The sequence below is a fragment of the Delphinapterus leucas genome, chromosome 2 (genome assembly GCF_059928025.1).
Source record: "Delphinapterus leucas isolate spDelLeu-1000000601 "Yukka" chromosome 2, BTC_Dleu_Yukka2, whole genome shotgun sequence".
Lineage (NCBI taxonomy): Eukaryota > Metazoa > Chordata > Mammalia > Artiodactyla > Monodontidae > Delphinapterus > Delphinapterus leucas.
In genome coordinates, this window is record NC_143130.1 from 73,511,973 (window position 1) to 73,524,099 (window position 12,127).

The 12,127-nt window shown below is 43.0% G+C and overlaps 1 protein-coding gene across 8 annotated transcripts in view; it reads right to left on the reverse strand.

The window, feature by feature from the left end:
- The window catches only part of ZNF609 (zinc finger protein 609), a 234,335-nt gene extending 225,327 nt beyond the window's left edge, over window positions 1–9,008 (reverse strand). For 2 of the 8 annotated variants that reach the window (XM_089907121.1, XM_089907117.1), the window contains exons 1-2: window positions 8,906–9,008; window positions 177–257 (exon numbers count right to left, since the gene is read on the reverse strand). The gene's annotated coding sequence lies outside the window, so the exon portion shown is untranslated. Of the gene's footprint in view, window positions 1–176; window positions 8,700–8,905 lie in introns of those variants that run through there. The other 6 variants (XM_089907122.1, XM_089907118.1, XM_022579753.2 and 3 more) reach the window with 4 other exon arrangements.
- Window positions 9,009–12,127: the final 3,119 nt, after the last annotated feature.

Genomic DNA, 12,127 nt, shown 5'->3' on the forward strand with positions numbered 1-12,127 from the left:
CATACCTTGGGGATATTACAGGTTCGGTCCCAGACCACCACAATAAAGCAAATATCACAGTAAAGCAAGTCACACAAATTTTTTGGTTTCCCAGTGTATGTAAAAGTTATGTTTATTATATACTGTAGTCTATTAAGTGTGCAATAGCATTATGTCTTAAAAAATAATGTACATACCTTAATTTTAAAATGCTAACCATCATCTGAGCCTTCAGCAAGTCACAGTAGTAACATCAAAGATCACTGATCACAGATCACCTTAACAAATATAATAATAATGAAAAAGTTTAAAATATTGTAAGAATTAGAGAAATATTGTGACACAGAGACATGAACTGAACAAATGTTGCTGGAAAAATGGTGCCAGTAGACTTGCTCGACACAGGCTTGCCACAAACCTTTAATTTGTAAAATACGCAGTATCCGCAAAGCACAGTAAGACAAGGGATGTCTGTATTCACTAAATAAATAAATAAAAACTATAATAATATTGCAGTAGTATGTAATACAGAAAGAAGCATTAACCATGAGGTTACTACAATAATATACAGATGAAGGCCTGAACTAGGTCAGGTGAAAAGGTGAAGCTAAATGATAAAGTATCTAGAATGATTCAAACTTGGTGAATGATCAGATGAGGTGGTAAGGAAGAAAAAAAGAACCAAATATGAACCCAAAGTTCTGTGCCACGGCAACTGGAAGAACTGTAATGCTTAGGGGAGAAAAGGGTAAGCAAGTTTCAGAAATGATGGACTGGAGGTACATTCAAAAGCAAATACCAAGTAGAAAAAAAATTTCCCCCTTCCCACTATACCTTTCAGATTCATAGACCCCATGAGCCTCACAATTCCAATTTCTCTATTGTTCCATTTCTGATACCATTCTTGCTGAGTTTCACACCAAACCTCAGAATTTGTAACTGAAGTTTACAAGGGACATTCTTGAACATTCACTTCTGCTCACATGAATAAAAGTTCATCTTAACCAAACCCAAAGTGCTTACCTAGGAATGTTACTAGGAACACTCTGATAACATACCAAAAGCCCTCTGGCTTTACTCTGTACATAGAACAGAGCAGACACTGCTGCCTTACTCTATGAATACTGAATTGCAGCCTAAGAAACTACAGTTACCAACATGCAATGTTGTATCAGCATGCAATGCAGTACCAGCAGGCAACGTGGCCTAACTGCCAGACCTGGATTTCAATCATGGTGTGGTTTGATTTCCTAGGGTTGCATGGCACTGGTCACTTCCCAATTCAAAACCCTTCACTTGACACTTAAAAAAAAAAAACTCTATCTACAAAAGCCACTTATATTTCTAATACAAATCTTTAAAAAATCTCATGCAAGTGGAACACTTCTCAAAATAACCTTTAGATTACCTGAAAATTAGTAATGTGCTACAGATGGCTGGGAATAAAGCAAAACACTCCCAGGACTTTTTATGAGTCCAAAATAAACAGTAGTTCCTCCCACTGAATTTTTCTGTTATAGACAGATGGATGTTTTAAGTACAAATTTAAGAAGAGTGAATGCTTCTTCCAATGTTCAAAGGTAGATTAAACATGTGATTTTGCCATGTTAAACACATTCCCCAAAAAGAAAGACTAAAAGACCATCATCTTCTTAACATTCAATAAACAGCCGCTATTGGAAGTTCCAAATCCAAAAACTAGCTGGAAAATACTGATAAAAATCCTAACTTGGGGAATTAACAACTAGGTTATACAATTTTATTCCTTTAAACTGCTTGAAAGCAAAGATTTTCTAACATCACAGTTAACCCTTGAACAACATGGGTTTGAACTGTAATTTAGGTCCACTTATATCTGGATTATTTTCAATAAATACGTACTACAGTACTACACAACCTGCAGTTGGTTGGAACCTTGGATACTGGAAGGCCAACTGTAAAGTTATATGAGGATTTTTTACTTCCCTGGGGGAGGGGGGGTGCCCCAACTGCTGTGTTGTTCAAGGGTCAACTGTACTACCAATTTCAAAGTTCCTAAAGTCACCCATCAACTTTAATTTGCTCAGTCCCTTTTAGGGGGTATTTCAGAGATCCTCCTTGTTGGTCAAACTGCCAGATTTTGCATTTTGATCATTAAAAATAACACTTTTATTTTGTAAACAAAACAGTGGGCAACTCTTATTCAATCCCAAGAAGTTAATTCAAAGTAGGTTTTCCACTAACTGGACAAAAATGGAAAAATGCCCAACCCACCTCCAAAATCAGTCCCTTGGCTCAAGATTTCAGATATAAGAGATTTAAAGATCTTAGATTACTGACTGAATACACAAAATTACTTCTTAATGATATCAGGCAAATCCTTTCAGGTTTGATTTCTTTCTCCCAAGCTGAGGTTCTTTTTGTACAGCTTTCTGATCCCCACTCCTATGGCTTGAGAAGGCTAGAAAAAGGTATATTTGACAAACTGGTGAACCTGCAGAATGAAGGTACAAGACTCTCCAAAAGAAGATAACTTCATTAAAAAAAAAAGGCATAAACTTTATAAGCATATCAGAGGAGTGAGAGTCAAGCCCCCAGGAACTAAGGCTGCACTTATTTGCCCTTCTGAATACTGACACAATAATAAAAAACTGCCCACTTATGTCAACCATCAACCACTTTTGTCCCATTCTTTCATCATAATCTTGATAGCATAAAATTCAACACTATATGGAACCTTTAGAGATGATCATGTCTAATATGCTCACTTTACAGATAAGGAAAATGAAAACATAGGAGTGACTAGCACAAGTCATGGCTAGTCAGAGGCAAAACAGTGATCAGGATCTGGGTTTTATGACTAGCAATTCTGTGCTTTTTCCTTTATGCTTTGAAAAGCTATATTAGCAAATAAACATTTTACACTACTAAATCAGAAAATAACTAACTGTAACTAAGCCACACAAAAATAAAATTCATCCATCTAAAAAGAACAAAGGGTTAGAATAGGAAGTGCCCCAATTCAAACAGAAAGAAGGAGCATTTGTTCATACAGTACAGGGTTTCTTAAGGGCACAACCTCGCACATATTTTCTGAGCCATTTTATTAATTACCACCTGCTCGGATTTGTGTCCTGTGCTCCATCAAATGCAACTCCTTAAGAGAATGCCACACTGACTCTTGTGGCAAAGGACTGAAAAGTGGTAACTTCTGGCATAGATAACTTGATGGTACAAAAGGAACCCACAAACGTGGTGCCAACAATCAAGAGGAGAGGACTGGGGGCTTCCCTGGGTGCAGTGGTTAAGAGTCTGCCTGCCTATGCAGGGGACACGGGTCTGAGCCCTGGTCCAGGAGGATCCCACATGCCGCGGGGCAACTAAGCGTGTGCGCCACAACTACTGAGCCTGCACTCTAGAGCCCGGGAGCCACAACTACTGAGCCTGCACTCTAGAGCCCGGGAGCCACAACTACTGAGCCCGCGTGCTGCGACTGCCGAAGCCCGCGTGCCTAGAGCCCGTGCTCCGCAACGAGAAGCCACCGCAATGAGAAGCCCCGCACAGCAACAAAGACCCAACTCAGCCAAAAATAAATAAATTAATTAATTTAAAAAAAAAAAAAAGAAGAAGAGAGGACTGAAGTTGAAGAGGGTGGAGATTTTGCTGGGAGCAAGTAATCCTGAAAATGGGATAAGAATAAAAACCCAAGGGAGCAACACTGGCCTGACACTAATGACCAGAGAGCACAATAAAAAGAAGGCAGTTTCAGAGCTTGCCTGGCATCAGACAGCTCTCACCTGCAAAAGAAAGAAGGAAAAAATTCTCACAGAGACAAGAGAAAGATCGCAGGTTTGGTCCTGAGTGATGGATTAGATATGACCTAATAGGTATTTGCCATCTCTTATTTCTGGGACTCTGATCCAAGAACAAACAGCAAGAGAACCATGAAAAATCAGCCCTGCTGGATCTGGAGTTCTGCCTTGACAAGATATAAAGCTCATTCATAGATCTGACTGTGCTCATGAGACTGCAGTTCAACTCCTGCTGCTAGAGCAAGGGGAGGGGGAAGGAAGATAGAAAGGGGTGAGTGGGAAGGAGGTGGAAGATCTGGGTTGTGACTATAATAGCTACAGTAATTAGAGTGTTTCCAGGCTGCTAGGGAAGTCTTCAGAGCAGAGAATGTGGATGGGAGAAGGGGGAGGGGAAAAAACATGAGGAAGCAAACTACTGAGAATGCTAGGAAAATACATGGTGGTTTGTGAACAGTTTAAAACAAATAGCTGTGATGGCTTCATATGGGGAAATAAAGAAGTTTATATTTTTTCCCAGAAGTGAATATTATACAAATGACTGCTAGGCTCCTACTTAAAGCTAGGTTGCAAACTAGGTTTAAACAGATTCTTGCAAATGTCCCTGTCTCTGTAGTGGTCCACTGGCCCTGGCCTCAGTCACACTGTTTGCCTCCCTTTTCCCTAAATCAATCAAAAAACTCAATCTATCTATCCATCCAGACAGCCAGCCATCTACCTAAATCTCTGTCTCAATCTCTCTGACAGATCAGAGCCTTCACTTCACTTGGAAAAGGGATTTCTGAACTCCAAAACATTTAAAGTCACTTCTTTGCTGTCAATCAACTGTTAATTAATACCCTGTGAATTCAATTAGATTGTGTGTATGTGTGTGCCTGCGTGTGTTTCAAGCACACAGCTTGTCAGCCCAACACAGAAAATCACTGGAGGACACTAAAGAAGTCACAAAATAAACACCAAGATGCTTGTTTATAAATTTTAGGCTCTACGCCACTGCCTACTATAGTGGCATGATCATGTGAAAGAAAAATAAAATGATATTAACAGAAGATGATGATAACCTAGAAGGAAAATCTGGGAATTTGCAGAAAACCTCAAAATAGAAAGTCCTCCTCCAAGTTACAGGAAATGCTATACTTGTTTTTAAGATAAACATTTAGTTGAGATACTTCCTTAGCATGATTTGGCCCTCTGATGATGACTTGATTCTAGCAGTGATGTTAATCTCAAAGCCAGAAAAAAAAGTTATAAAGGTGCTGGGAGAAACTAAAAATGGAATAAAACAAACAACAAAAGAGGTGCAAACTTCATGTGGAGAATTACATTCATAAAATAAAAACACATGTGAAAGTCTTGAGTAAGATATGTCAGGTAGACTTAACACAAAAAGTCAATTACATCCTTTGCACCTGGGTATCCTCCCAGCAGCTAAATCCTTTTCACTACCCTAAAAGCAAAGAATTTTCTCCTTCCCTATCCCCCTAATAAACAAGTGCTAGAAACACTGAATTACTATTATTCCCTTCCCATTCATAGGGCATAAAGCCAGAACTCACAGAAATGTAATAGGGCCGTCTAGGACCATATCTAAGGCAAGCTACTCAGTAATTTAAAAGAAACACAGAGAAAAGGAAGAATCTCTTTTCTCTATTCCATTATCATCTCACTAACAAACCAGTATCAGGCATTAAGAAACGTGAAACAAAGAAGAATTTCACACATATGAACTGAACCTAAACCACAGAAGACCGAGTATTTTCTTGTCACTGTGGCATGTGATTCTTTAACCACCTGCTCAATAATCCCTCTGCAACTGCACAGCTGCTGCCAATTCCACATGCCCAGCTAGGCAGGTGCTTTGGTGAATTACCTGTTCCTTAGTGAAAACAGTCCTTCACTGACACTTAGTGGGCCCTGAACCTGCCAATCAGCATCGCCTCTCTTCGTTTTGTCTGTCATAGCCAACTTTTGTGAGATATCACAAAGGCATATTTAATACACTACGTGATTTTGTATTTTGCAGGGTTGTTTTTTTTTTTTTAAGGAATCTGATATTTAAAAATCAGGCAGAAGAGAGAATTCAGCTGCTTAAAAGAAAATTTGCTGCACAACATAAGGCTGCCTCATCTCAGAGTGGCCCCATCTGTCTGGCAGTATTCCCATCCATGACCAGTTTCCACAAGGGAAATAACAATTGCTTAGCTACCTATGGAGCAGGAGAAAGTGGCACTAGAAGGTTCTATAGTACCTGGCAGTGATGAGAGAGAAAACAGAGCGTGAACTTCTAGAGACCACACATCATTCCTGTACTTATTAAGTCTCCACGGCTGAGCCCAGGCAGTAGTGTTCTGAGTCAAATAAGTAAGGAGTGGCACTTCCACTTGACAGAGCAATCAGTAAACCCCTCAACAAATTATCCTGTTCCAGTCATTTAGTTGCTATATGTTAATTGCAGCATAATTACTACCAGGAGCCAAAATTATGCTTCCATATCCTCACACAAAATAAGCAATAATCTGTCCAGCTATCTAGACCTCTCACAAGGAAACATTTTCTAACAAGAAGCTGGGGGAAAAAAATCCAAAGTGCTCTCTGAAATACGGTCACAGTCAGAAGACTTATAAGACTCCTTGTGGCAAGGGCCCAATTCTGAAACCACTAAATCTAATCAGGGCAAATTTAATCTGAGGCTTCTGCCTTCACTGTCACCTGACAGGATTAAGAAATGAATGCCAACAGCCCAAGAGCAAAAAGCTTTGGACTCAGTTTAGCTGAGACTTCACTCAGAGACCTAGGACATATAGTTGGAAACAGTCTAAAGACAGACAACACCTCTAGTAAGACCTTAAGACAGTTCTGTCATCAAGAAACATAAAGGTCAGAACAACCTGTTCCCTCCTAACAAAGCCCAACACCTAAGTGGCAAGCCATCATTTTTAAGAAACTCATTGAAAGAGAAAAGGGAGGCAACGTGGTCAGACTTAAGGCCTCAGAAAGACCTTTACCACAACCAAAGGCTAAAGTTCCTCTTCAACAACACTCTATAGGAAATGGTTGGCTATTGTGTACAGTGTATATTGTGTACAACTGTCCTCCCACAATGAGCTTGATTTCTAATCTCTGTTCAAAGAAAAGTTTTCTTTAATGTCCTAAAGGAAAACCTCATTTCTAGCCCCCAATAATTCTTTACCCAACTAATAGTACCTAAATGCTATTTGGGCACTTCTATGAGGTAAATGCAAGGACAGGGTTCCTTCTAGCTTGTTCTCATCCTTCTCTCATTAGTAACTCCCAAGATCTCACATGATTTTTTTTTTTTATGTTCATCTCTTTGGCAAACTTCTCCCTAACACAGAAGCACACATGGATTTTCTACACAATGAACAAGTCACCTCCTTTCATCAGAATTAAAATGAAGATAAAAAGGAAAGTTGTTTCGTTTCCCCAGCCCTTGCCCAGATAGGCAAATTCTGTGGCTTTTTTGTTGTGCAATTATTCTGACCAGGAAGTCACCATTAAAAAGGTACTTGGTCCTTGACTCCCTATCTTAACCCTGCACAGGTTTTTAGCGGTATTCCTAAACGAATAAACAATCTTTGTGTGTGTCCCATCTCTATAAAAAGGATTAAATATGCTGGCTCAAACAAGAGTAAAACCCTCCCCTTGGAGTCTTCTTCCTTAAAAGTCTGACACAAACATCAGGGTTGGGCCTCCCAGCCACTCTTCCTCCTCAACTTAGTACAGGCTAGCCAAAGAGGCAGGCACAACATGGCTGGCATTCCCTATTCTTCTGAAAAATGTGTGCCAATGAGCTCTGCATTGTTCCTCACTCAAAAAGAAGAGCCTTTCTGTCTGGCCTCCTCCAATGGCAAGCCCCAGTCTGGAAAAGGAAGAAAATGGCACTGAGGAGCCTGGGAGATGGAGCATATCCAAAGCTCTCAGACAAGACTTGAACCTATGACCTTCACTGTGTACACAATAGGCGGGTGAGAGGGACCGGTTTATCTCTGCAGCAGCAGTTCTCAGCCCTGGGGTAGCAGTCCCGATAAAATGACACGACTATTGTGTGTGGCAGCAGAACAGTCATCTCCTCACAACAGCCTAAACCAGCACTCCCTCCCCCAAGACAAAGCAGCAGGGGTGAAATTAACTCAAGGCTGCGGAGCAAAGCCTCATACAGAAAAGAGAGGCCTGTAGGGGATTGAGGACTCTCCTCAACCCCTAGGGCTCTGGACACATGGCTGGAAACAGACAGGCTTTCTTCCCCGTCTTTCCCACTCTCATTTAGATTGGAAGCTGTTTCTTAGAGAATTTAATCGTCTGTGATTTGTTCAGAAATATTCCCCCTGAAGGGCTCTGATCTCTCCACCCTGTGTGAGCCTAATTCCTAGAACCTGAAATGACTGTTTGCTGCTGCCTGTTTCACAAACACACATTAATTGGTCAGATGTGTCTCCTCCTCCTCAACCCCAGAGGGAGGAAGGAGAATCTGAGCAAAGCACAGAGATGATCCAACCGTAATTACACATAAAGGGAAAAGAGGGCAGCATGGGTTTTCCAAACAGGACAGGGTCACAAACCCTCCCGGGGGTACTAGGATAGCAGTTAAGGCCAGGCCCAGGAATCCCTCCATCTTGAAGAAAAGGACAGGAGTAAATGTGACCTGAAGACTGGAAGGAGTACACACCCACAACCTACTTACTGCACACTCCCGGCCACCTTGCTCCCCCCTCCTGGGCTGCGCACACGTCCTGCTCCCAGACCCTCGCCCTGAACCCCCCTAACTCCCTGACTAGCTCCAGTCGCCCTGGGCCCCCTCAAGATACCCAGACTCGCCTTTGAAACTCTCTGGCCTGTCCCCACAACCTGGCCAGACCCTAATCCCCTCTCGGGCATCCCTACCCTCAGCCGGAACCGGCCCTGGCCGCGCTTTGAACTTCACCCCGCGCCCCTCGACGCCCCCTCCCCCACCCGCGCAACGACACCCCCACCACCCGCGCCATACACACCTTCCCCCTCGCTCCGCCCCGGCCTCGCAACCCCCACTTCCTCTGTCAGGCGCCGCTACCCCTGGCCCCCTCGGCGCCGCCGCCTCTTTCCTCCCCCAACCCCGGCTCCACACAAAGCTCCGGACTCACCGCGCGGCCGGTCCCGGGAGCCGCCACCTCCGCCCGCCCGGGCCCCGGGCCGTCGAGCCGCCGCTGCTACGGGGCCCAGGCCGCCATCCGTTCCCGCGGCCCCTCCCCCCCACCCCACCCCGCCTCGTCTCCGGCTCTCCGCCCCCTCCTCGCGCCGCTCCGCCCCGCCCGCCGGTGCCGCTGTGTCCGGGGCCGCGGGTCCCTCCGCCGCCGCCACCGCCGCCGCCGCCGCCGCGATCCGGGACAACCAGGGCCGCCCGCAAGACCCGGACACTGGACTACCGGGCCCTCGGATCCGGATCCCGGGCTGGTGTGCAGTCTGGAGCGGTAGAGCGCAGGGGAAACCCGGAACCTGGATGGACGAACCAAATCCTGGGTCTCGGAACGCGCGGTCACATGGAGCCCGGATTAGAGACTCGGAGCCCGGATTAGAGACTTGGAGCTCTGGGAATGCTGGAAAACCCGGCGAGCCGGTTAAAACAGAGATAAACTCGAAGAAACCTGGATTTAAGAGCTCGAACCTAACGCTCTCTCCTCGTGGAAAGAACTCTCGCTGGACCAGACTTCCTCGCAGAGAGGTCTCTGGGGAAGTATCATACCTTAAATGCGGAAGACATCAATTCTGTAGGTGTCCAACCGTGGGGAGAGGAAAGGGTCACAAGGGGTCGGAACGTGAACATCCACAAAGAACAGAAGAGCAAGCACAGCTCATCGTGTTTCACCCACTTCATCCCTTGGTTCAGCAAAGTATCAATCCCCTAATTTTTTATCCTTTGTTCTCCAATTTCTTTTGTAGGATTACCACTAGTTTTCCTCCTAAAAGTACCCATTTCTAATCCTTCTAATATCACTTTTCACCTCACCACCCCATATCACCAAATCTTGTTGCCTTTTATTATCTAAAAGTCCTACGGTTCTTTTCCAACCCACCATTCCAACTATTGTAACTTTTATCTTATCTGCTATTCCATCTGATTGCCCAGCACTCTATCTAGTAGGCATCCTGTCCTTGTTTAAGTGAACCCTCCCACTCACCTCTCACTCATGAAACTTATCATACTTTTCACCACCTCTTCCCTAAAACGTCCACCCCCTTCCCTTGCGAAAAGAAATTTATCTTAATTCTCAAGTCTTAGCCTCAATTATGTCCTTGACCATCTTAGCTCTGCAGGGTTTTTTTGGCTGCGCAGCATGTGTGATCTTAGTTTCCTGACCAGGGATCAAACCTGTGCCCCCTGCAGTGGAAGTGCAGAGTCCTAACCACTGAACCGCCAGGGAATTCCCAGCTCTGCAGTTTTTATCTTTCCTTTCCCTTACCCTGAGGCATCCTTCAACAGTGCCACTCAAGAGAGTATGTGACTTGGGGATACAGCCAGGTCATAAAATCCCTTTATATCTCCAAATACACATGCAAAAGGTGTGTGTGTGCGTGTGTGTGTGTGTGTGTGTGTGTGTCAGGGGGTGATGGCTAAAGATGAACACTAAGCCTATCTGGCCTAGGAAAAATAATCTCCCCTTGGTCCACCCATATTCAGTTTGTTCTAGGACCTGACAAAACTGACCCCAGGTGACAGAAGACCTCTAATCTGTACTGGACGATGTTACAAGCGAGGATTCAGCTACTTGCAGGTAGACAAAGAGAAGGGTTTAGAGACTTAGGTATGAATTAAAGGTTAACACTTGAGTAGTCATCTTCTACTGAAGAGCATGACTCTACCACTGAAAAAGACTGGACTGCAAAAATGGGGAACAAAGCACACATTCCTACAGTGAACTTCAATTTTTAGACAGAAATTTTTCAAGCCTAGAAGAACCATTAAAAATTTTCAAGCAATTGATGTCCTATACAGTAAAAGAATCTTAAGCTTTGACTTCTTATTCGTCTAGACCAGGGTTTGGCAAAATATGGCCCACAGGTCAAATCAGGTGCAGTGCCTGTTTTGGTATGTCCCATGAACTAAGAATAAGAATGGCTTTTACATTTTTGGATGGCTGAAAAATAATCAAAAGAAGACTATTTTGTGATGTGAAAATTATATTAATATATTAATTCAAATTTCAGTGTCCATAAAAAAAGTTTTACTGGCTCATAGCCATGTTCATTCACCTACGTATTATCTATGGATTCATTTCACTTGCACTGCAACAGCAGAGTTAAATAGTTGTAACAGGGACCATATGGCCTGGAAAGCCTAAAATAGTTGCTGTCTGGCCCTTTACAGAAAAAGTGTGCTGACCCCTGCTCTGAACAAGCAGTGTCTGATAGAACTTTTTGCAATGATGGAAGTATTCTATTCTTGAGCTGTCCAATTCAGAAGTCACTAGTTACATGTAATTATGTGAACACCTGAAATATGGTACTGTGACTGAAGAACTGAATCTTAATTTCACTTAATTTAAATAATCACATGTGGCTAGTGGCTACTATATTAGACAGCACAGCTCTAGATGCTCCTCAAATCTTATGTATTGACATTTTTTGCCCCTTGTCCCAACATCTCACTCCCTTCCTGTGACACATCTACACATTCTCAGTTGCCCTCTCTGCCCCACCTTATCTACCTGACCCCAAGTCAGGGTACAATATTTACTAGGTTTTCTTTCTAGACACTCCTCATTGTCACAACAGAAATCTAATCAGTCTACCAGGTTTCACCACATGAATTAACCCACATTATGTGCACACACATAAATGGACACACATTTACACAAGTTTCTTTGTGTCAGAGGATGGCACTGTGGCTATGTTCTTTCTTCTCTGCATGAGAGAATTAGAAAGCCCTCCACATGCTAGATTCCTTGATGCTGCTGGAGCCTGTGATATGGATCACCTCCCTCCAAACACATTCACAGAAGCTGAGAACAGCAGATGTGCACTTGCTATTTGAATCTCAAGGAAAAAAATCCTTCATCACAGGACTTTCTTTCCTGCCCTCCGAGGCCTAATAAACTGAAGTTAGCTGATTTCTCTAGTTTAATAGATGCTTGCTTTTTTACTGGCCTTGTCTAACTGGGCAAGAGAACAACCCCAATACTGTCTCTATCTTGGCTAGGAGCTCTAGCAAAAGCATTAAAAAAAAAAAAAAAATTTACCAAATGAAATGAAATCCACATAAATGGACTTCAATAAAGACAGTAGTTAAAATGGAAAGAGATTAGGGTTATAACTCATAAAAAGCCATAACTTTGTAATTATTTGTAAAAGCAATCTTTATAGTCAAT